Here is a 25,854-nt window from a genome sequence, read left to right as displayed (position 1 = left end):
TTTGGCAAAGTCTAAAAAGATTATATCCACCTTCTTACCCTGATTCAGGTTCGCACTTACTGTTTCATAAAAGCCAAGTAAGTTGGTCTGACATGATCTGTCCTTCACAAATCCATGTTGGTTCCTTTTAATTTCCTAATGGAGGATGTTCTCTTCACATAGATACGGAGAGCCTGTACTACATCCAAAGACTGCTCTTTGGTAGACAACCCAGGAGAATCAAAGGTCGGAACCACAATCTCCTGGTTAAGGTGGAACACACCACCTTGGGTAAATAACCTGGCCGTGTTCTAAGAACCGCCCGGTCATGGTGAAAAATCTAATGGGGAGACCTACAGGATAAGGCACCCAAGTCAGAGACCCTTCTAGCTGAAGCAATAGCCAGCAAGAATAGTACCTTAAAGGAAAGCAACTTAAGGTCAGCAGAGGCAAGAGGCTCAACGGAGACTCTTGTAAGGCCTCCAAAACCACCGACAGATCCCAAGGGGCCACAAGTGGTACATAAGGAGACTGAACCCGCAAAACACCCTGAGTGAATGTATGGACATCAGGTAGGGTAGCAATCTTTCTCTGAAACCAAACCGACAGGGCAGAGATGTGAACCTTGAGGGAGGCCGGACGCAAGCCTAAGTCCACGCCCTGTTGTAGAAAGGCCAATAGTTTGGCCATACTAAACTTGAAAACGTCATGATTGTGAGATGCAGACCAAGTAAGCATTCCAGACCCTATGTTAGATACGAGAAGAAGCCGGCTTACGGGCCTTCAACGTAGTTTCAACGACTGCCTCAGAAAAACCCTTGGCCCTCAGGACGGAAGCCTCAAGAGCCATGCTGTCAAAGCCATATGGGCCAAATCCTGGTAAACACAAGGGCCTTGAACAAGGAGGTCTGGTCATTGTGGTAGAAGGGGACGATCCAAGGAGAGGCCCTGTAGATCGGCGAACCAGTGCCGCCTGGGCCACGCTGGAGCGACCAGAAGTAGGTTTCCTCCTTCTTGTTTGAACTTCCGTATTACTCTGGGCAGGAGGTACACCGGAGGGAACACATACGACAGCAAAAAGTTCCATGGAATTGACAGAGCGTCCACGAACGCCGCTTGAGGATCCCTTGTCCTTGCACCGAAAACCAGAACCTTGTGATTGCGTCGAGACGCCATCAGATCCACATCTGGAAGGCTCCACGTGTCCACGAGAAGTTGAAACACCTCCGGATGGAGGCTCTACTCTCCTGCGTGTACGTCCTGATGACTGAGATATTCCGCTTCCCAGTTCAGAACACCTGGAATGAACACAGCGGATATGGTCTGCAGATGGCGCTCTGCCCACTGAATAATCCGTGATACTTCTCTCATTGCCATGCGGCTTCAAGTGCCGCCTTGATGATTGATGTACGCCACCCTGGTGGCGTTGTTCGATTGTCCTTGAACAGGTCTGTTCTGTATCAGATGCTGGGCCATTGCCAACGCAATGAACACTGCCCGCAATTCCAGAATGTTTATCGGGAGTAGTGACTCCTCGATCCACCGACCCTGGAGAGAATGTTGTTCCAACACCGCGCCCCAACCTCTCAGACTGACATCTGTCGTCAGCAGGACCCAGTTGGATATCCAGAAGGGACGGCCCCTGCTCAATCGTTGGTCCTGGAGCCACCAGCTCAGTGACATGTGGACCTCCGGAGACAAGGAGATCATGTGAGATCTGATCCGGTGAGGCAGGCCGTCCCACTTGGACAGACCCAATTTCTGCAGAGGGCGAGAATGGAATTGAGCATACTCCACCATGTCGAAAGCCGACACCATGAGACCTAGAACTTGCATTGTAGAATTAATCGACACTTGCGGACGAGATAGGAAGCATCGAATCATGTCCTGAAGTTTCAGGACTTTCTCCTGAGACAAGAACAACCGCTGGTTGTGAGTGTCCAATAACGCTCCCAGGTGTACCATGCTCCGAGCAGGAACCAGGGACAATTTCTTCCAGTTGACAAGCCACCCGTGGGCTGTTTTGAACTGGACAGTCAGATCTAGATGACACAGGAGAACTTCTGGGGAATTTGCCAGGATTAACAAATCGTCTAGGTACGGTAGGATCCTGACCCCTTGACGTTGAAGTGAAGCCGTCATGAACGCCATTACTTTGGTGAAAACTCGGGGAGCCGTTGTCAAACCAAAGGGTAACGTCCAAAATTAGTAATGAAGGTTGCCCACCGCGAACCTCAGGTACTGCTGATGAAACACTGCAATGGGAATATGCAGGTAGGCATCCTGTATGTCCAGGGAGACCATATAGTCCCCAGACTCCAGGGCCAGAACAATAGAGCACAGTTTCCATACGAAACTTGGAGACCTTAACATACTTGTTCAAGGACTTCAGATTGAGAATGGGCCGCGAAGACCCGTTCGGTTTCGGGACTAGAAACATCGGTGAATAGTACCCCTGGCTTCTCTGAGCTAGAGGCACCTGTACTACCACTCCTGTGGTCAGGAGGGAATGTATCACCGAGTGCAAAGTGTTTGCTTTTGCCGGATCCAGAGGCACATCTGTCAGGCAAAATTGATGAGGGGGACGATTCCTGAAGGGTACGGCGTAACCTCGAGTGACGACTTCCCTCACCCAGGTATCTGAAGTGGTCTTCAACCATTCCTGGGCAAAACCTAGAAGTCGGCCCCCCACCCTGGGATCCCCCAGAGGGAGGCCTGCCCCGTCATGTGGCAGGCTTGTCCGTTTTGAAAGCAGTCTGACGGGCAGCCCAGGCACACTTCGGTCTGGGCTTTGCAGGTCTGGAAGCACGAGCTTGCTTTGGGTACGACTGACATTATGCTTTACCTGGAGGACGAAAGGGCCGAGGGTAAGTACTTTTAGCCTTCTGTGCGAAAGGAGCTGTACTAGGTAGGCAGGCTGTTTTAGCAGTAGCCAGATCATCCACAATCTTATTGAGGTCTTCTCCAAAGAGAATGTCTCCCTTGAAAGGAAGCACCTCCAGGGGTTTCTTGGAATCCATATCCACCGACCACGATCTCAACCAAAGGATACGTCTGGCCAAGACGGACGTAGTAGCAGCCTTGGCCGCCAGCACCCCTGCATCGGAGACGCCTCCTTAAGGTATAGAAAAGCCGTGGTAATATATGAGAGACATTGTTGAGCATGCTCAGAAGCATTAAAAGGCAGCTCCGCCTCTAGCTCCTGAGCCCACGCCTCAACAGCTTCAGCAGCCCATGTCGCTGCAATAGTTGGCCTAGGCACAGCCCCCATTAGGGTTTAAATCGCTTTCAAAAAACCCTCCACATGTCTATCCGTCGGTTCCTTCAGAGAGCTGACAGTAGTTATTGGCAGAGCAGAGGAAACTACCATGCGCGCCACAAGAGAATCTACAGGCGGAGGAGTTTCCCAATTTTTACATAGCTCCGCAGAGAGAGGATAGCGAGCCAACAGCGTCTTATTTGGTGTGAATTTTGTCACCGGATTTTTCCAGGATTCCTGACATATGTCAGCCAGGTGTTGAGAATGAGGTAAAACTTGTTTAACCACCTTCTTACGTTTAACCCTATCTTGCTTTTTAGAGACAGCCACAGGCTCAGGATCATCAGACACCTGAAGAATGAGCCTAAATGCCTCAATCAAATCAGGGACATCCACCAATGACTTCCCTTCCCCATCAGAAACATCTGAGTCAGTGTCTGTGAGATCAGTATATGCACCATCCTCCTCAGAGGACGTGTCTGGGACAGCAGTGGATTGGGAGGAGGTAATGGTCCGTTTAGAAGACGTCTTAGTCTTAGGCAGGCGAGAGTGACACTTAGATTTTGTCAGTGACCGGTTCAATTGCTGTAACTGAGTGGAGATTTGATATGCCCATGGCGGATTAATAGCAGAGACCAGTAACTGCTGCATTGGCACAGGTGGTCCCACAGGGGGCGCCAATTTAGTTACAAGCGTGTTTAACAGCGTGGAAAAGGTGGCCCAAGGTGGGTCATTTGTTGCCCCTGGTACTACAAACCCACTGGGGGGTAAGGAACCTCCTGAACCTGAGCTCTCTGCTGCTAAATTTTCCTCCAACACACCTGTGGCATCACCACCATGCAATCTGGGAGAAGCCCCAGCTCCGTTGCCTCTTGTAGTTGACATAATAATGAGCACAATATTGAGCAACCTGGTACAATTCTTAGCAGCGATATACCTAGCAAGAACTCCCCGTGAAGTGTGACTGTGTCAGCACAAACCGGCAATCCAAGATATATATATATATATATATATATATATATATTGACTATAAATCACAAGGAAAAATACACAGCAAGTATATCTTGTGGGGAAAAAAAACGAGTTCTATGGTAAGAACTTACCCTTGTTAAAACTCTTTCTGCGAGGTACACTGAGCTCCACAAGTCTGGACAATGGGGTGTAGAGTAGGATCTTGATCCGAGGCACCAACAGGCCCAAAGCTTTGACTGTTCCCAGAATGCACAGCACCGCCTCCTCTATAACCCCGCCTCCCAGCACAGGAGCTCAGTTTAGTTAACCAGCCCAATGCAGTAGCAGGAAAAGAGACAACGGTTAGTAGCCACATACACCACACTCTCACGACAAGAGAAGTGTCAGCGGCTAATGCCATATCAACCCAAAGAAGCTAATTGCGTCAGGGTGGGCGCCTTGCGGAGCCCAGTGTACCTCGCAGAAAGAGTTTTAACAAGGGTACGTTCTTACCATAAAACTCGTTTTCTGCTGCGGGGTACACTGGGCTCCACAAGTCTGGACAATGGGGATGTTCTAAAGCAGTTCCTTATGGGAGGGGACGCACTGTTGCGGGCACAAAAACCCGGCGTCCAAAGGAAGAATCCTGGGAAGCAGCAGTATCGAAGGCATAGAACCTTATGAACGTGTTCCTGGAGGACCACGTAGCCGCCTTGCACAATTGGTCAAGGGTCGCACCACGTTGGGCCGCCCAAGAAGGTCCAATAGACCGAGTAGAATGGGCCGAAATGTGAACAGGAGCTGACAGACCAGCCTTCACATAAGCATGTGCAATCACCATACTAATCCACCTGGCCAGGGTCTGCTTGTGAGCAGGCCAGCCACGTTTGTGAAATCCAAACAAAACAAAGAGAGAATCAGACTTTCAAATAGAAGCAGTTCTCTTCACATAGATACGGAGACCCCGTACCACATCCAAAGACCGCTCTTTGGGAGACAAATCAGGAGAAACAAAAGCTGGAACCACATCTCTTGATTAAGGTGGAACGAAGAAAATATCCGGGACGAGTCCTAAGAACCGCCCGGTCACGGTGAAAAATCAGATATGGGGAACTACAAGACAAGGCACCCAAATCCGACACTCTTCTAGCAGAGGCAATAGCCAGCAAGAACAGCACCTTAAGGGAAAGCCACTTAAGGTCAGCTTGAACCAAGAGGTTCAAATGGAGGCTCCTGCAACGCCTCCAAAACCACCGACAAGTCCCAAGGAGCCACAGGCGGGACATAGGGAGGTTGGATACGCAACACACCCTGAGTGAAAGTATGAACATCAGGTAAAGTCGCAATTTTTCTCTGAAACCACACCGACAAGGCAGAAATATGAACCTTGAGGGAGGCCAGAAACAGGCTTAAATCTAGGCCCTGCTGTAGAAAAGCCAAAAGTATGGCTGTACTAAACTTGCAAGCGTCATAATGGTTAGATGCGCACCAAACCAAGTAGGAATGCCAGACCCTATGGTAAATCCGAGCAGAGCCCGGTTTACGGGCCCGCAACATAGTTTTAATGACCTCTTCAGAAAAACCCTTAGTTCTTAAGACGGAAGCTTCAAGAGCCACGCCGTCAAAGACAGCCGGGCTAGGTCCTGGTAGACACAGGGGCCCTGAACGAGGAGGTCTGGGCGTTGTGGAAGTAGAAGTGGACGCTCTGACGATAGGCCTTGCAGGTCTGAGAACCAGTGCCGTCTGGGCCACGCCGGAGCTATGAGAAGCAGATTTCCTTTTTCTTGCTTGAACTTCCGAATTACCCTGGGCAGGAGTGACACCGGAGGGAATACATACGGCAGCTGAAACCTCCACGGCACTGCCAGCGCATCCACGAATGCTGCTTGAGGATCCCTTGTCCTTGCTCCGAAGACCGGAGCCTTGTGATTGTGTCGAGACGCCATCAGATCCACATTTGGAAGACCCCACCTTTCCACGAGGAGTTGAAACACTTCTGGATGGAGGGCCCACTCGCTGACATGCACGTCCTGACGACTGAGAAAGTTCGCTTCCCAATTCAGGACTCCCGGAATGAATATTGCGGGTAGATGACGTTCTGTCCAACGTAGAATCCGTGAGGCTTCCTTCATTGCCAAACGGATTCGAGTGCCGCCTTGATGATTTATGTAAGCCACTGTGGTGGCGTTGTCCGACTGTACTTGAACAGGACGGTTCTGAATCAAATGCTGGGCTAGGTTCAACGCATTGAAGACCGCACGCAATTCCAGAATGTTGATCGAGAGGAGAGATTCCTCCTTGGTCCACCGACTCTGCAAGGAGTGCTGCTCCAGCACCGCACCCCAACCTCTTAGACTGGCATCTGTCGTCAACAGGACCCAGTTGAATATCCAGTAGGGACGGCCTCTGCACAATTGTCGGTCCAGGAGCCACCAGAGCAGCGACAGACGGACCTCCGGAGTCAAAGAGATCATGTGAGACCTGAGCCGGTGAGGTAGGCCGTCCCACTTGGCTAGAATCAGCTTCTGGAGGGGGCGAGAATGGAATTGAGCATACTCCACCATGTCGACTGCTGACACCATGAGGCCCAGCACCTGCATTGCCGAATGTATCAACACTTGCGGACGAGAAAGGAAGCAACGAATCCTGTCCTGAAGTTTCAGGACTTTCTCCTGAGACAAGAACAACCTCTGGTTGTGAGTGTCCAACAGCGCTCCCAGATGCACCATGCTCTGAGCAGGGACCAGGGAGGACTTCTTCCAGTTGATGAGCCACCCGTGGGCTTGTAGAAACCGGAACGTCATATCTAGATGACGCAGGAGAAGATCTGGGGAATTTGCCAGGATTAACAAGTCCAGAAAGGGTGAAGAAAAAGGGATCAGTTTCTCTGGGTGCACTCACTCCCAGAACCAACAAAAATTCCTGATATTGGATCTGTGTCCTTATACACTTTTTATATATATATATATATATGTATTAACACTTAATTCTTAGTACCTCCCAATACTCATATGGAATGTATCAACTTTATTAGTATCCCATATGAAGTATTAAGACCCTTAATTGGGCCGTAAACAGTGAAATATAAAATTGATAAAAGATAGTATAGACGCGAGTCAGAAAAATGGACAAAACAGAAAAAGAAAAGGATTTGTTTTGTCCTAGTGCCAAATAATAAAGAAAATTAAAAACTGAGCCGTGTGCCGCTACTTATTGTTTTGTATTTAATGTGCAGATTGTATTCCACTGCTGTATTCCTCAAAAGATTATGATTGGGATATATAATAAGAATTTACTTACCGATAATTCTATTTCTCGGAGTCCGTAGTGGATGCTGGGGTTCCTGAAAGGACCATGGGGAATAGCGGCTCCGCAGGAGACAGGGCACAAAAAAGTAAAGCTTTACTAGGTCAGGTGGTGTGCACTGGCTCCTCCCCCTATGACCCTCCTCCAGACTCCAGTTAGGTACTGTGCCCGGACGAGCATACACAATAAGGGAGGCATTTTGAATCCCGGGTAAGACTCATACCAGCCACACCAATCACACCGTACAACTTGTGATCTAAACCCAGTTAACAGTATGACAACAGAAAGGGCCTCTTAAAGATGGCTCCTTAACAATAACCCGAATTAGTTAACAATAACTATGTACAAGTATTGCAGATAATCCGCACTTGGGATGGGCGCCCAGCATCCACTACGGACTCCGAGAAATAGAATTATCGGTAAGTAAATTCTTATTTTCTCTATCGTCCTAAGTGGATGCTGGGGTTCCTGAAAGGACCATGGGGATTATACCAAAGCTCCCAAACGGGCGGGAGAGTGCGGATGACTCTGCAGCACCGAATGAGAGAACTCCAGGTCCTCCTTTGCCAGGGTATCAAATTTGTAAAATTTTACAAACGTGTTCTCCCCCGACCACGTAGCTGCTCGGCAGAGTTGTAATGCCGAGACCCCTCGGGCAGCCGCCCAAGATGAGCCCACCTTCCTTGTGGAGTGGGCTTTTACAGTTTTAGGCTGTGGCAGGCCTGCCACAGAATGTGCAAGTTGAATTGTGTTACAAATCCAACGAGCAATCGACTGCTTAGAAGCAGGTGCGCCCAACTTGTTGGGTGCATACAATATAAACAGCGAGTCAGATTTTCTGACTCCAGCCGTCCTTGCAATGTATATTTTTAAGGCTCTGACAACGTCCAACAACTTGGAGTCCTCCAAGTCGCTAGTGGCCGCAGGCACCACAATAGGTTGGTTCAGATGAAATGCTGATACCACTTTAGGGAGAAAATGCGGACGAGTCCGCAGTTCTGCCCTATCCGAATGGAAGATTAGATAAGGACTTTTATAAGATAAAGCCGCCAATTCAGATACTCTCCTGGCAGAGGCCAGGGCTAGTAACATAGTCACTTTCAATGTGAGATATTTCAAATCCACCTTTTTCAATGGTTCAAACCAATGGGATTTGAGGAAATCTAAAACTACATTTAGATCCCACGGTGCCACCGGAGGCACCACAGGAGGCTGTATATGCAGTACTCCCTTGACAAAAGTCTGGACCTCAGGGACAGAGGCCAATTCTTTTTGGAAGAATATTGACAGGGCCGAAATTTGAACCTTAATGGATCCCAATTTGAGACCCATAGATAATCCTGATTGCAGGAAATGTAGGAAACGACCCAGTTGGAATTCCTCCGTCGGAACCCTCCGATCCTCGCACCACGCTACATATTTTCGCCAAATGCGGTGATAATGTTTCACGGTGACTTCCTTCCGTGCCTTAATCAAGGTAGGAATGACTTCTTCTGGAATGCCTTTCCCTTTTAGGATCTGGCGTTCAACCGCCATGCCGTCAAACGCAGCCGCGGTAAGTCTTGAAAAAGACAGGGACCCTGCTGTAGCAGGTCCCTTCTCAGAGGTAGAGGCCACGGTTCGTCCGTGAGCATCTCTTGAAGTTCCGGATACCAAGTCCTTCTCGGCCAATCCGGAACCACTAGTATTGTTCTTACTCTTCTTTGCCGTATGATCTTCAATACCTTTGGTATGAGCGGCAGAGGAGGAAACACATACACTGACTGGTACACCCAAGGAGTTACCAGTGCGTCCACAGCTATTGCCTGTGGATCTCTTGACCTGGCGCAATATTTGTCCAGTTTCTTGTTGAGGCGAGACGCCATCATGTCTACAATTGGTCTTTCCCAACGGTCTATTAACATGTTGAAGACTTCTGGATGTAGACCCCACTCTCCCGGATGAAGATCGTGTCTGCTGAGGAAGTCTGCTTCCCAGTTGTCCACGCCCGGGATGAACACTGCTGACAGTGCTATCACGTGATTCTCCGCCCAGCGAAGAATCTTGGCAGCTTCTGCCATTGCACTCCTGCTTCTTGTGCCGCCCTGCCTGTTTACATGGGCGACCGCCGTGATGTTGTCCGACTGAATCAACACCGGCTTTCCTTGCAGGAGAAGTTCCGCCTGGCTTAGAGCATTGTAGATTGCTCTTAGTTCCAGAATGTTTATGTGAAGAGACTTTTCCAGACTCGTCCATACTCCCTGGAAGTTTCTTCCTTGTGTGACTGCTCCCCAGCCTCTCAGGCTGGCGTCCGTGGTCACCAGGATCCAATCCTGAATGCCGAATCTGCGGCCTTCTAATAGGTGAGCCTTCTGCAACCACCACAGAAGTGACACCCTTGTCTTTGGTGACAGGGTTATTCGCAGGTGCATCTGCAGATGCGACCCTGACCATTTGTCCAACAGATCCCTTTGGAATATTCTTGCATGGAATCTGCCGAATGGAATTGCTTCGTAAGAAGCCACCATTTTTCCCAGGACTCTTGTGCATTGATGTACTGACACTTTTCCTGGTTTTAGGAGGTTCCTGACCAGATCGGATAACTCCTTGGCTTTTTCCTCTGGAAGGAAAACCTTTTTCTGAACCGTGTCCAGAATCATTCCTAGGAACAGCAGACGAGTTGTCGGGATTAAATGGGATTTTGGAATATTCAGAATCCACCCGTGTTGTCTTAGCACCTCTTGAGATAGTGCTAAAGCTGTCTCCAGCTGTTCTCTGGACCTTGCCCTTATTAGGAGATCGTCCAAGTATGGGATAACTAATACGCCTTTTCTTCGAAGAAGAATCATCATCTCGGCCATTACCTTGGTAAAGACCCGAGGCGCCGTGGACAATCCGAACGGCAGCGTCTGAAACTGATAGTGACAGTTTTGAACAATGAACCTGAGGTACCCCTGGTGTGCGGGGTAAATCGGAACGTGTAGATACGCATCCTTGATGTCCAAGGATACCATAAAGTCCCCTTCTTCCAGGTTCGCTATCACTGCTCTGAGTGACTCCATCTTGAACTTGAACTTTTTTATGTAGAGGTTCAAGGACTTCAGATTTAGAATAGGCCTTACCGAGCCATCCGGCTTCGGTACCACAAATAGAGTGGAATAATACCCCTTTCCTTGTTGTAATAGGGGTACTTTGACTATCACCTGCTGAGCGTACAGCTTGTGAATGGCTTCCAACACCCTCTCCCTTTCGGAAGAGACGGTTGGTAAGGCAGACTTCAGGAAACGATGAGGAGGATCCGTCTCTAATTCCAACCTGTACCCCTGAGATATTATCTGCAGGATCCAGGGGTCTACCTGCGAGTGAGCCCACTGCGCGCTGTAATTTTTGAGACGGCCCCCCACTGTCCCCGAGTCCGCTTGAGAGGCCCCAGCGTCATGCTGAGGTTTTTGCAGGAGCCGGGGAGGGCTTCTGTTCCTGGGAAGGAGCTGCCTGTTGGTGTCTCTTCCCTCTTCCTCTGCCTCGTGGCAGGTACGACAAGCCCTTTGCTCTCTTATTTTTGTAGGAGCGAAAAGGCTGCGGTTGAAAGGTCGGTGCCTTTCTCTGTTGGGGAGTGACTTGAGGTAAAAAAGTGGATTTCCCGGCAGTAGCCGTGGCCACCAAGTCTGATAGACCAACTCCAAATAACTCCTCCCCTTTATACGGCAAAACCTCCATGTGACGTTTTGAATCCGCATCGCCTGTCCACTGTCGTGTCCATAAGGCTCTTCTGGCTGAAATGGACATAGCACTCACCCGAGATGCCAGTGTGCAAATATCCCTCTGTGCATCACGCATATAGATAAATGCATCCTTTATTTGTTCTAACGACAGTAAAACATTGTCCCTATCTAGGGTATCAATATTTTCAATCAGGGATTCTGACCAAACTACTCCAGCACTGCACATCCAGGCAGTTGCTATAGCTGGTCGTAGTATAACACCTGCATGTGTGTATATATTCTTTTGAATAACTTCCATCTTTTCTATCTGATGGATCCTTAAGTGCGGCCGTCTCAGGAGAGGGTAACGCCACTTGTTTGGATAAGCGTGTGAGCGCCTTGTCCACCTTAGGGGGTGTTTCCCAGCGCGCCCTAACCTCTGGCGGGAAAGGGTATAATGCCAATAACTTTTTTGAAATTATCAACTTTTTATCAGGAGCAACCCACGCTTCATCACACACGTCATTTAATTCTTCTGATTCAGGAAAAACTGTTTGTAGTTTTTTCACACCATACATAATACCCTGTTTTACGGTATCTGTAGTATCAGCTAAATGTAACGTCTCCTTCATTGCCAAAATCATATAACGTGTGGCCCTACTGGAAAATACGTTTGAATTTCTACCGTCGTCACTGGAATCAGTGCCCGTGTCTGGGTCTGTGTCGACCGACTGAGGCAAAGGGCGTTTTACAGCCCCTGACGGTGTTTGAGGCGCCTGGACAGGCATTAATTGATTGTCCGGCCGCCTCATGTCCTCAACTGACTGTTTAAGGGAAGATAAACCATCACGTAATTCCACAAATAAAGGCATCCATTCTGGTGTCGACCCCCTGGGGGGTGACATCTGCATATTTGGCAATTGCTCCGCCTCCACACCAATATCGTCCTCATACATGTCGACACCACGTACCGACACACACCGCAAACTCACAGGGAATGCTCTAATGAAGACAGGACCCACTAGCCCTTTTGGGGAGACAGAGGGAGAGTCTGCCAGCACACACCACAAAGCGCTATATATACAAGGGATATCCTTATATTAAGTGCTCCCTTATAGCTGCTTTAATATATATATATATAGCCATTAATGTGCCCCCCCTCTCTGTTTTACCCTGTTTCTGTAGTGCAGTGCAGGGGAGAGACCTGGGAGCCGTTCTGACCAGCGGAGCTGTGACAGAAAATGGCGCCGTGTGCTGAGGAGATAGGCCCCGCCCCTTTTTCGGCGGGTTCTTCTCCCGCTATTTTTCCAGTCAGGCAGGGGTTAAATATCTCCATATAGCCCCTATGGGCTATATGTGAGGTATTTTTAGCCTTGTATAAGGTTTATATTTGCCTCTCAGAGCGCCCCCCCCCAGCGCTCTGCACCCTCAGTGACTGCCCAGTGAAGTGTGCTGAGAGGAAAATGGCGCACAGCTGCAGTGCTGTGCGCTACCTTATGAAGACTGAGGAGTCTTCAGCCGCCGGTTTCCGGACCTCTTCACGCTTCAGCATCTGCAAGGGGGTCGGCGGCGCGGCTCCGGGACCGGACTCCACGGCTGGGCCTGTGTTCGATCCCTCTGGAGCTAATGGTGTCCAGTAGCCAAGCAGCAAATCCACTCTGCATGCAGGTGAGTTTACTACTTTCCCCCTAAGTCCCACGTTGCAGTGATCCTGTTGCCAGCAGGACTCACTGTAAAGAAAAAAACCTAAACTAAACTTTCTCTAAGCAGCTCTTTAGGAGAGCCACCTAGATTGCACCCTTCTCGTTCGGGCACAAAATCTAACTGGAGTCTGGAGGAGGGTCATAGGGGGAGGAGCCAGTGCACACCACCTGACCTAGTAAAGCTTTACTTTTTTGTGCCCTGTCTCCTGCGGAGCCGCTATTCCCCATGGTCCTTTCAGGAACCCCAGCATCCACTTAGGACGATAGAGAAATGTATATATTCTTTATAATAAGTATAACAACCCCTGGTTAATAATAAAAATCTTCATAAGCCTGCCACAACCTTATTCTAATTGTTTAATAAGGAAAAAAGTTTCCAGTCTGGGCATTACTTCTGTGTTTCTGTCCTGTCAAAAGTAACAGTTGCTTCTAGATGATACATTAACAACTTTTGATGCACAGCAGAATGTTATAACTGATACAATTGTTGCTTTATTGAACAGGATATCTTTCTGTGTTATGATTCTACCACCGTATCATTGGAGGTCTGCAGTACCTCATTCCAGATTGGATATACTAGTAAACATTTTTTATCCTTATCATAGGCAAGAAGAAACAATAGAAGTCTTTCTTATATGGAGTCCTTATTATTATTATATATACATACATGCATGTAACGTTATTAATTATACCATATCACCTTTTAGGCTGATAATAAGATTACACATTAATCAAACCTAAGCCATTCAAAAAGGGATTAGATCACATTCCCTTATTTGATTTATTAGGTGTTTATGTGTTATTGTCTCTCAAAGAGAGGTAATGCATCCGTGTATAGCTGATGTCAATTTATATATGTAATAAGCTCATGCCAGTAAGAGCTATTGCCCAGATGCATACAATTTAATACACAGTAAGTATGATCCTAGTCTCTGTTGTCAGACGCCATGGACTTGGTGCACGGCTGACATGTTCCTAATCTCTATTGCTGGACGCCACAGATATATATAGAGAGAGACTAGTGCTGTTTATATTGCGGGCTGCCGTATATCCCAGCACCGCACCAACTGTCTAAACATACAAAGGTATTACGTTCACATGCGTTATGGCTAGCAGGTAACACAATGGAATACACATTCTAACGGATAGCATTTCATTTTTCCTAGCGGCGCACGGCTATTCCCCTATGCACATTTCACTCTGTATTAGAGCTTCGTCAGGGCTCTAGATTAACAAGTCGTCCAGATACGGCAGTATCCTGACCCCTTGACGCCGGAGTACCATCGTCATCACCGCCATAACTTTGGTAAAGACTCGCGGAGCCGTTGTTAAACCAAAAGGTAACGCCCAAAACTGGTAATGGAGGTTGCCAATAGCGAACCTCAGGTATTGTTGATGTGACGCTGCTATAGGAATATGCAGGTAAGCATCCTGTATGTCCAGGGAGACCATGTAGTCCCCAGGTTCCAAGGCCAGAACTATAGAACGAAGGGTTTCCATACGGAACTTGGAAACCTTCACAAATTTGTTCAGTGCCTTGAGGTTGAGAATGGGCCGGGAGGACCCATTCGGTTTCGGGACTAGAAACAGCAGAGAATAGTACCCCCGGCCCCTCTGAGCAAGAGGCACCTGTACTACGACTCCTGTATCCAAGAGGGTCTGTACTACCGAATGCAGAGTGTTTGCCTTTGTCTGGTCCGACGGGACGTCTGTCTGGCAAAATCGATGAGAGGGTCGGTTTTTGAAGGCTATGGTGTAACCTCGAGTGAAGACTTCCCGTACCCAGGCATCTGAAGTGGTCTTCAACCAATCCTGGGTATACCCTAGAAGCCGGCCACCCACCCTGGGATCCCCCAGGGGGAGGCCCGCCCCGTCATGCGGCAGGCTTATCGGTCTTGGGTGCTGGCTGACGGGCAGCCCAGGCTCTTTTGGGCTTCGGCTTACCAGGTTTGGAAGTGCGGGCCTGCTTATGGTACGCCTGACCTTTTGCTTTACCTGAAGGACGAAAGGACGTGCCTTTGGCCTTCGACACAGAAGGAGCTGTATTAGGCAGACAGGAAGTTTTGGCAGTAGCCAAGTCAGCCACTATCTTATTTAAGTCCTCCCCAAACAGAATATCCCCCTTGAAAGGGAGTACCTCCAGAGTTTTTCTAGAGTCCAGATCCACAGACCAGGATCTCAGCCACAATATCCTGCGAGCCAGGACTGACGTAGTAGAGGCCTTGGCTGCTAGGATACCGGCATCAGAAGCCGCCTCTTTAGTATAGCGAGAAGCTGTGACAATATATGACAAGCATTGTCTAGCATGGTCAGAGGAGATTTCAGCCTCTAACTCCAAGGCCCATGCTTCAATAGCCTCTGCCGAACATGAAACTGCAATAGTGGGCCTTTGTGCAGCACCCATGAGGGTGTAAATCGCTTTTAGACAACCCTTGACACGTTTATCAGTAGGCTCTTTTAGAGACGTGACGGTAGTGACAGGTAGAGCTGAGGAAACCACCAGCCTAGCCACATGTGAGTCTACTGGAGGAGGCGTTTCCCAATTCTTAGACAGCTCTGGCCCGAGGGGATAGCGAGCCAGCATCTTCTTTTGAGGCACAAACTTCGTACCCGGGCTTTGCCAGGGTTCCTGACGTATATCCACTAGGTGGTCAGAGTGAGGTAAAACTTGTTTAATCACCTTCTGACGCTTGAACCTATCTGGTTTCTTAGGAGGAACGGATGGCTCAGGATCATCCGTAATCTGCAGAATTAATTTAATAGCCTCCAAAAGATCAGGAACATCCACATGTCAACTACCCTCCCCATCAGCCGTATCTGAGTCAGAACCTGTGGGGTCAGTGTATGTGCTGTCTTCATCAGACGAGGTGTCAGTGACAGCAGTGGATTGTGAGACTACTTAGGCGAGCGATGGTCAGACTTTTTAGTAGTCAGGGACTGGTTCAACTTCTTTAATTGAGCAGATAAATCGTCCGCCCACGGCGGGTTAGCTGCAGGGACCACATACGGTTGTACCGGCATTGGGGGTCCCATAGGGGGTGTTAGTTTATGAACTAGCGTATGCAGAAGCGAGGAAAAAGCAGCCCACGCATGGTTAGTATGTGCCTCCGTTGCCACAGTCCCACTGGGGGGCAAGGAGCCCCCAGAACCAGAGCCCACAGCTGCTATATTCTCCTCATAGGTGCCTGTGGCTTCAGCAACACCAGCAGTGTGTTCCGCCCCAGAACCGTTACCCTCAGAAGCAGACATGATATAACTTGCAGTATGAGGTAACACAGTACAATTATTAGCAGCACGATATCCCTAAACCCAAACCCCTGCGCAGTGTAGTCAGCACCAGCAGAGATAAAGGAGAGACATGGTGACTAAATCACAGAGAAAAAATAAGAATTTACTTACCGATAATTCTATTTCTCGTAGTCCGTAGTGGATGCTGGGGACTCCGTAAGGACCATGGGGGATTAGCGGCTCCGCAGGAGACAGGGCACAAAAGTAAAGCTTTAGAACTACCTGGTGTGCACTGGCTCCTCCCCCTATGACCCTCCTCCAAGCCTCAGTTAGGATACTGTGCCCGGACGAGCGTACACAATAAGGAAGGATTTTGAATCCCGGGTAAGACTCATACCAGCCACACCAATCACACCGTACAACTCGTGATCTAAACCCAGTTAACAGCATGATAACAGAGGAGCCTCTAGAAAAGATGGCTCACTACAGCAATAACCCGATTTTTTGGTAACAATAACTATGTACCAGTATTGCAGACAATCCGCACTTGGGATGGGCGCCCAGCATCCACTACGGACTACGAGAAATAGAATTATTGGTAAGTAAATTCTTATTTTCTCTAACGTCCTAAGTGGATGCTGGGGACTCCGTAAGGACCATGGGGATTATACCAAAGCTCCCAAACGGGCGGGAGAGTGCGGATGACTCTGCAGCACCAAATGAGAGAACTCCAGGTCCTCCTCAGCCAGGGTATCAATTTTGTAGAATTTTACAAACGTATTTGCTCCTGACCAAGTAGCTGCTCGGCAAAGTTGTAAAGCCGAGACCCCTCGGGCAGCCGCCCAAGATGAGCCCATCTTCCTTGTGGAGTGGGCATTTACAGATTTTTGGCTGTGGCAGGCCTGCCACAGAATGTGCAAGCTGAATTGTACTACAAATCCAACGAGCAATAGTCTGCTTAGAAGCAGGAGCACCCAGCTTGTTGGGTGCATACAGGATAAACAGCGAGTCAGATTTTCTGACTCCAGCCGTCCTGGAAACATATATTTTCAGGGCCCTGACAACGTCTAGCAACTTGGAGTCCACCAAGTCCCTAGTAGCCGCAGGCACCACAATAGGTTGGTTCAGCTGAAACGCTGAAACCACCTTAGGGAGAAACTGAGGACGAGTCCTCAATTTCGCCCTGTCCGAATGGAAAATCAGATAAGGGCTTTTACAGGATAAAGCCGCCAATTCTGACACGCGCCTGGCCCAGGCCAGGGCCAACAGCATGACCACTTTCCATGTGAGATATTTTAACTCCACAGATTTAAGTGGTTCAAACCAATGTGACTTTTGGAACCCAAAACCTACATTGAGATCCCAAGGTGCCACTGGAGGCACAAAAGGAGGCTGTATATGCAGTACCCCTTTTACAACGTCTGAACTTCAGGGACTGAAGCTAGTTCTTTTTGGAAGAAAATTGACAGGGCCGAAATTTGAACCTTAATGGACCCCAATTTCAGGCCCATAGACACTCCTGTTTGCAGGAAATGTAGGAATCGACCCAGTTGAATTTCCTCCGTCGGGCCTTACTGGCCTCGCACCACGCAACATATTTTCGCCAAATGCGGTGATAATGTTTTGCGGTTACATCCTTCCTGGCTTTGATCAGGATAGGGATGACTTCATCCGGAATGCCTTTTTTCCTTCAGGATCCGGCGTTCAACCGCCATGCCGTCAAACGCAGCAGCGGTAAGTCTTGGAACAGACAGGGTCCTTGCTGGAGCAGGTCCCTTCTTAGAGGTAGAGGCCACGGATCCTCCGTGAGCATCTCTTGAAGTTCCGGTTACCAAGTCCTTCTTGGCCAATCCGGAGCCACGAATATAGTGCTTACTCCTCTCCATCTTATCAATCTCAGTACCTTGGGTAAGAGAGGCAGATGAGGGAACACATACACTGACTGGTACACCCACGGTGTTACCAGAGCGTCTACAGCTATTGCCTGAGGGTCCCTTGACCTGGCGCAATACCTGTCGAGTTTTTCCCAACGGTTTATAATCATGTGGAAGACTTCTGGGTGAAGTCCCCACTCTCCCGGGTGGAGGTCGTGTCTGCTGAGGAAGTCTGCTTCCCAGTTGTCCACTCCCGGAATTGCCGACAGTGCTATCACATGATTTTCCGCCCAGCGAAGAATCCTTGCAGCTTCTGCCATTGCCCTCCTGCTTCTTGTGCCACCCTGTCTGTTTACGTGGGTGACTGCCGTGATGTTGTCCGACTGGATCAACACCGGCTAACCTTGAAGCAGAGGTCTTGCTAAGCTTAGAGCATTGTAAATGGCCCTTAGCTTCAGGATATTTATGTGAAGTGATGTCTCCAGGCTTGACCATAAGCCCTGGAAATTCCTTCCCTGTGTGACTGCTCCCCAGCCTCGCAGGCTGGCATCCGTGGTCACCAGGACCCAGTCCTGAATGCCGAATCTGCGGCCCTCTAGAAGATGAGCACTCTGCAACCAACACAGGAGGGACACCCTTGTTCTTGGTGACAGGGTTATCCGCTGATGCATCTGAAGATGCGACCCGGACCATTTGTCCAGCAGGTCCCACTGGAAAGTTCTTGCGTGGAATCTGCCGAATGGGATTGCTTCGTAGGAAGCCACCATTTTACCCAGAACCCTTGTGCATTGATGCACTGAGACTTGGCTCGGTTTTAGGAGGTTCCTGACTAGCTCGGATAACTCCCTGGCTTTCTCCTCCGGGAGAAACACCTTTTTCTGGACTGTGTCCAGGATCATCCCTAGGAACAGAAGACGAGTCGTCGGAACCAGCTGCGATTTTGGAATATTGAGAATCCAATCGTGCTGCCGCAACACTACCTGAGATAGTGCTACACCGACCTCCAACTGTTCCCTGGATCTTACCCTTATCAGGGAATCGTCCAAGTAAGGGATAACTAAAAATTCCCTTCCTTCGAAGGAATATCATCATTTCGGCCATTACCTTGGTAAAGACCCGGGGTGCCGTGGACCATCCATACTGCAGCGTCTGAACTGATAGTGACAGTTCTGTACCATAAACCTGAGGTACCCTTGGTGAGAAGGGTAAATTTGGACATGAAGGTAAGCATCCTTGATGTCCCGAGACATCATGTAGTCCCCTTCTTCCAGGTTCGCAATCACTGCTCTGAGTGACTCAATCTTGAATTTGAACCTCTGTATGTAAGTGTTCAAAGATTTTAGATTTAGAATCGGTCTCACCGAGCCGTCCGGCTTCGGTACCACAACAGTGTGGAATAATACCCCGTTCCCTGTTGCAGGAGGGGTACCTTGATTATCACCTGCTGGGAATACAGCTTGTGAATGGCTTCCAAAACTGTCTCCCTGTCAGAAGGAGACATCGGTAAAGCCGACTTTAGGAAACGGCGAGGGGGAGACGTCTCGAATTCCAATTTGTACCCCTGAGATATCACCTGAAGGATCCAGGGGTCTACTTGCGAGTGAGCCCACTGCGTGCTGAAATTCATTGAGACGGGCCCCCCACCGTGCCTGATTCTGCTTGTAAAGCCCCAGCGTCATACTGAGGGCTTGGCAGAGGCGGGAGAGGGTTTCTGTTCCTGGGAACTGGCTGATTTCTGCAGCCTTTTTCCTCTCCCTCTGTCACGGGGCAGAAATGAGGAACCTTTTGCCCGCTTGTCCACGAAAAGACTGCGCCTAATACGGCGTCTTCTCATGTTGAGAGGCGACCTGGGGTACAAACGTGGATTTCCCAGCTGTTGCCGTGGCCACCAGGTCTGAAAGACCGACCCCAAATAACTCCTCCCCTTAATAAGGCAATACTTCCAAATGTCGTTTGAAATCCGCATCACCTGACCACTGTCGTGTCCATAACCCTCTACTGGTAGAAATGGACAACGCACTTAGACTTGATGCCAGTCGGCAAATATTCCGCTGTGCATCACGCATATATAGAAATGCATCTTTTAAATGCTCTATAGGCAAAAATATACTGTCCCTATCTAGGGTATCAATATTTTCAGTCAGGGAATCCGACCACGCCAACCCAGCACTGCACATCCAGGCTGAGGCGATTGCTGGTCGCAGTATAACACCAGTATGTGTGTAAATACATTTTAAGATACCCTCCTGCTTTCTATCAGCAGGATCCTTAAGGGCGGCCATCTCAGGAGAGGGTAGAGCCCTTACAAGCGTGTGAGCGCTTTATCCACCCTAGGGGGTGTTTCCCAACGCACCCTAACCTCTGGCGGGAAAGGATATAATGCCAATAACATTTTAGAAATTATCAGTTGTTATCGGGGGAAACCCACGCATCATCACACACCTCATTTAATTTCTCAGATTCAGGAAAACTACAGGTAGTTTTTCCTCACCGAACATAATACCCCTTTTTGGTGGTACTCGTATTATCAGAAATGTGTAAAACATTTTTCATTGCCTCCATCATGTAACGTGTGGCCCTACTGGAAGTCACATTTGTCTCTTCACCGTCGACACTGGAGTCAGTATCCGTGTCGGCGTCTATATCGGCCATCTGAGGTAACGGGCGCTTTAGAGCCCCTGACGGCCTATGAGACGTCTGGACAGGCACAAGCTGAGTAGCCGGCTGTCTCATGTCAACCACTGTCTTTTATACAGAGCTGACACTGTCACGTAATTCCTTCCAACAGTTCAGCCACTCAGGTGTCGACCCCCTAGGGGGTGACATCACTATTACAGGCAATCTGCTCCGTCTCCACATCATTTTTCTCCTCATACATGTCGACACAAACGTACCGACATACAGCACACACACAGGGAATGCTCTGATAGAGGACAGGACCCCACTAGCCCTTTGGGGAGACAGAGGGAGAGTTTGCCAGCACACACCAGAGCGCTATATATATACAGGGATAACCTTATATAAGTGTTTTTCCCCTTATAGCTGCTGTATCTTTAATACTGCGCGTAATTAGTGCCCCCCCTCTCTTTTTTAACCCTTTCTGTAGTGTAGTGACTGCAGGGGAGAGCCAGGGAGCTTCCCTCCAACGGAGCTGTGAGGGAAAATGGCGCCAGTGTGCTGAGGAGATAGGCTCCGCCCCCTTATCGGCGGCCTTATCTCCCGTTTTTCTATGTATTCTGGCAGGGGTTAAATGCATCCATATAGCCCAGGAGCTATATGTGATGCATTTTTTTGCCATCCAAGGTGTTTTTATTGCGTCTCAGGGCGCCCCCCCCCCAGCGCCCTGCACCCTCAGTGACCGGAGTGTGAAGTGTGCTGAGAGCAATGGCGCACAGCTGCAGTGCTGTGCGCTACCTTGTTGAAGACAGGACGTCTTCTGCCGCCGATTTTCCGGACCTCTTCTGTCTTCTGGCTCTGTAAGGGGGCCGGCGGCGTGGCTCTGGGACCCATCCATGGCTGGGCCTGTGATCGTCCCTCTGGAGCTAATGTCCAGTAGCCTAAGAAGCCCAATCCACTCTGCACGCAGGTGAGTTCGCTTCTTCTCCCCTTAGTCCCTCGATGCAGTGAGCCTGTTGCCAGCAGGTCTCACTGAAAATAAAAAACCTAAAACTAAACTTTTCACTAAGCAGCTCAGGAGAGCCACCTAGTGTGCACCCTTCTCGTTCGGGCACAAAAATCTAACTGAGGCTTGGAGGAGGGTCATAGGGGGAGGAGCCGTGCACACCAGGTAGTTCTAAAGCTTTACTTTTGTGCCCAGTCTCCTGCGCAGCCGCTAATCCCCCATGGTCCTTACGGAGTCCCCAGCATCCACTTAGGACGTTAGAGAAATACGTAATACAGTATATCTTTGTGAAAATCCTATATTAAATAACACCTGACGCACCAAGCCCCCTCAGGTTATAGAATATAGGGATAGCAAGTTGAGTGAAAGACGCGAGATGGACACCACTGAGCTATCAATGCACACACAAATAGTCACAGTTTGTACAATGCAGAGGTTATTACAGACAATAATACTGCACTGGACTAGCTTACACAGCTATATAGTCAATAGATATAACACTACACAGTAAGAAACTGGATGTATATCACAGGGTAATTGTACTATAAACCCCTGACTAAATGCACTCTTTCTTACTAACACTGACTAAAAAGGCAGGTAGAATACTTAAGTGTCATGTAAAGGCACAGCGCTGACAACCAGGCGGCTTTACAAAGGAGGATTTGCCCAAGCAGTCCCAGGAACAGTGAGCTGAGGAGTAATGGCGCCGCAGACACTGACAGGGAGTGAGGAAAAGACAGAGATGCAGCTCCAGGGCGGGAACACTTGCTGGAAATGGCGCCCTGGGGCTGGGGGAGGGGCTTATCCCCCTTGCTGACAAAACCACCGGGTACTGTGGGCAATATTAAAATCGGTTTTAAGAGAAAACCTGACCTGCGCCCATGCCCTGGTGATCTAGTGGGATCGCCTGTATCCACAGTGTCCACCGCCAGCGCGCGCGGCCCGCCTCCCACTGACCGCGCCGGATCGCGATAAAGACCGGATCCCGTGAGCGGGACCCACTTACCACCTCCCGAAGCGTGGCCACGCGATCCTGGAGATCCACAACCGTGTGTGCCTAACGTGAAGTAAACCGGAGCTTCCGCTGTAGGTACCCGGCAACCAGGGCTCTGGCGTGTACAGCGCCGCTTGGGAGAGCTGGAGCAGCAGCAAAGAATGTCAGAAATCATTTACCCCTGGTGCTGCCCTTGAAGTCTTCACATTTTACCTCATAAAAAGCTTTTCTTAGGGCTGCCTGGAGCAGCCCCTCTGTTAAGTGCCTGCTTACTGCAGCACCAACTGACAAACTGAGCTCCTGTGCTGGGAGGCGGGGTTATAGAGGAGGCGGCACTGTGCATTCTGGGAACAGTCAAAGCTTTGAGCCTGTTGGTGCCTCGGATCAAGATCCTACTCTACACCCCATTGTCCAGACTTGTGTAGCCCAGTGTACACCGCAGCAGAAATCCTATATTATACAGAAAACCTGATACACCTATCCCTCAGGTTATGGAATATAGGAATAGCACGCTGAGTGAAATACCAGATATGGCAGCCACGCAGCAGCTACATGCACACACACATATATAGTCACAAGCGTACCATGAAGAAAATATGCATCATAAACCTGCACTGGACTAGCAACACAAAGTAATACTCAGTATGGCTATGTGTGTCAACAATAGATATAATAAAGCACTGTAAATACTGGATGTATATCACAGGGTGTTTGTACCCACACAACCCTGAATATATGCACTCTTTCTTAACTAAAACTGTCCCAGTGACAGGTAGAATACTTGAGTGTCCTGTAAAATGCACAGCGCTGGCGATCAGGTGGCTTTACAGAGAAGGATTTGCCCCAGCAGTCCCAGTTAAAGCTCAGCTCCGTTATGATGGCTGCTGACAGGGAGTGAGGGAGAGATATGCAGCTCCAGGGCGGGAATATTCACAGAAATGGCGCCCTGGGGTTGGGGGAGGGGCTACAGGTTAGTCCTTCTCCCCCTGCTGGCATCCCCACCGGGCGCTGTGGGCCATAAAAAAATAAGAATTTACTTACCGATAATTCTATTTCTCGGAGTCCGTAGTGGATGCTGGGGTTCCTGAAAGGACCATGGGGAATAGCGGCTCCGCAGGAGACAGGGCACAAAAGTAAAGCTTTTACAGGTCAGGTGGTGTGTACTGGCTCCTCCCCCTATGACCCTCCTCCAGACTCCAGTTAGGTACTGTGCCCGGACGAGCGTACACAATAAGGGAGGATTTTGAATCCCGGGTAAGACTCATACCAGCCACACCAATCACACCGTACAACTTGTGATCTAAACCCAGTTAACAGTATGATAACAGAGGAGCCTCTGAAAGATGGCTTCCTAAACAATAACCCGAATTAGTTAACAATAACTATGTACAAGTATTGCAGATAATCCGCACTTGGGATGGGCGCCCAGCATCCACTACGGACTCCGAGAAATAGAATTATCGGTAAGTAAATTCTTATTTTCTCTATCGTCCTAAGTGGATGCTGGGGTTCCTGAAAGGACCATGGGGATTATACCAAAGCTCCCAAACGGGCGGGAGAGTGCGGATGACTCTGCAGCACCGAATGAGAGAACTCCAGGTCCTCCTTTGCCAGGGTATCAAATTTGTAAAAATTTACAAACGTGTTCTCCCCTGACCACGTAGCTGCTCGGCAGAGTTGTAATGCCGAGACCCCTCGGGCAGGCGCCCAAGATGAGCCCACCTTCCTTGCGGAATGGGCCTTAACAGATTTAGGCTGTGGCAGGCCTGCCACAGAATGTACAAGTTGAATTTTGTTACAAATCCAACGAGCAATCGACTGCTTAGAAGCAGGTGCACCCAACTTGTTGGGTGCATACAGTATAAACAGCGAGTCAGATTTTCTGACTCCAGCCGTCCTTTAAATGTATATTTTTAAGGCTCTGACAACGTCCAACAACTTGGAGTCCTTCAAGTCGTCTGTAGCCGCAGGCACTACAATAGGCTGGTTCAGGTGAAACGCTGATACCACCTTAGGGAGAAAATGCGGACGCGTCCGCCGCTCTGCCCTATGTCGAATGGAAAATTAAATAAGGGCTTTTATAAAACAAAGCCGCCAGTTCAGATACTCTCCCGGCCGAAGCCAGGGCCAGTAACATAGTCACTTTCCATGTGAGATATTTCAAATCCACATTCTTTAGTGGTTCAAACCAATTGGATTTGAGGAAATCTAAAACTACATTTAGATCCCACGGTGCCACCTTAGGCACCACAGGAGGCTGTATATGCAGTACTCCTTTGATAAAAATCTGGACCTCAGGGACTGAGGCCAATTCTTTTTGGAAGAATATTGATATGGCCGAAATTTGAACCTTAATAGATCCCAATTTGAGACCCATAGACAATCCTGATTGCAGGAAATGTAGGAAAACGACCCAGTTGAAATTCCTCCATCGGAGCACTCCGCTGCTCGCACCACGCAACATATTTTTGCCAAATACGGCGATAATGCTTCGCGGTGACTTCCTTCCTTGCCTTTATCAAGGTAGGAATGACTTCTTCCGGAATGCCTTTTCCTTTTAGGATCTGGCATTCAAACGCCATGCCGTCAAACGCAGCCGCGGTAAGTCTTGAAAAAGACAAGGACCCTGCTGAAGCAGGTCCCTTCTCAGAAGTAGAGGCCACGGATCGTCCGTGACCATCTCTTGAAGTTCCGGGTACCAAGTCCTTCTTGGCCAATCCGGAGCCACTAGTCTTACTCCTCTTTGCCGTATAATCCTCAATACCTTTGGTATGAGAGGCAGAGGAGGAAACACATATACCGACTGGTACACCCAAGGTGTTACCAGCGCGTCCACAGCTATTGCCTGCGGATCTCTTGACCTGGCGCAATATCTGTCCAGTGTTTTGTTGAGGCGAGACGCCATCATGTCCACCATTGGTTTTACCCAACGGTTTAATAGCATGTGGAAAACTTCTGGATGAAGTCCCCACTCTCCCGGGTGAAGGTCGTGTCTGCTGAGGAAGTCTGCTTCCCAGTTGTCCACGCCCGGGATGAATACTGCTGACAGTGCTATCACGTGATTCTCCGCCCAGCGAAGGATCCTGGCAGCTTCTGCCATTGCCCTCCTGCTTCTTGTGCCGCCCTGTCTGTTTACATGGGCGACTGCCGTGATGTTGTCCGACTGGATCAACACCGGTCTTCCTTGAAGCAGAGGTTCCGCCTGGCTTAGAGCATTGTAGATTGCTCTTAGTTCCAGAATGCTTATGTGAAGAGACT

At 49.2% G+C, this 25,854-nt stretch overlaps 1 protein-coding gene across 4 annotated transcripts in view; it reads right to left on the bottom strand.

Moving 5' to 3' along the window:
* PIWIL1 (piwi like RNA-mediated gene silencing 1) overlaps positions 1-25,854 on the bottom strand; it is a 1,090,590-nt gene that overhangs the window by 277,887 nt on the left and 786,849 nt on the right. The gene's annotated exons all lie outside the window — the stretch shown is intronic.

The sequence above is a fragment of the Pseudophryne corroboree genome, chromosome 1 (genome assembly GCF_028390025.1).
Source record: "Pseudophryne corroboree isolate aPseCor3 chromosome 1, aPseCor3.hap2, whole genome shotgun sequence".
NCBI lineage: Eukaryota > Metazoa > Chordata > Amphibia > Anura > Myobatrachidae > Pseudophryne > Pseudophryne corroboree.
Note: the sequence above shows the minus strand (reverse complement) of the source record. Positions and strands in the feature narration are given on the sequence as shown.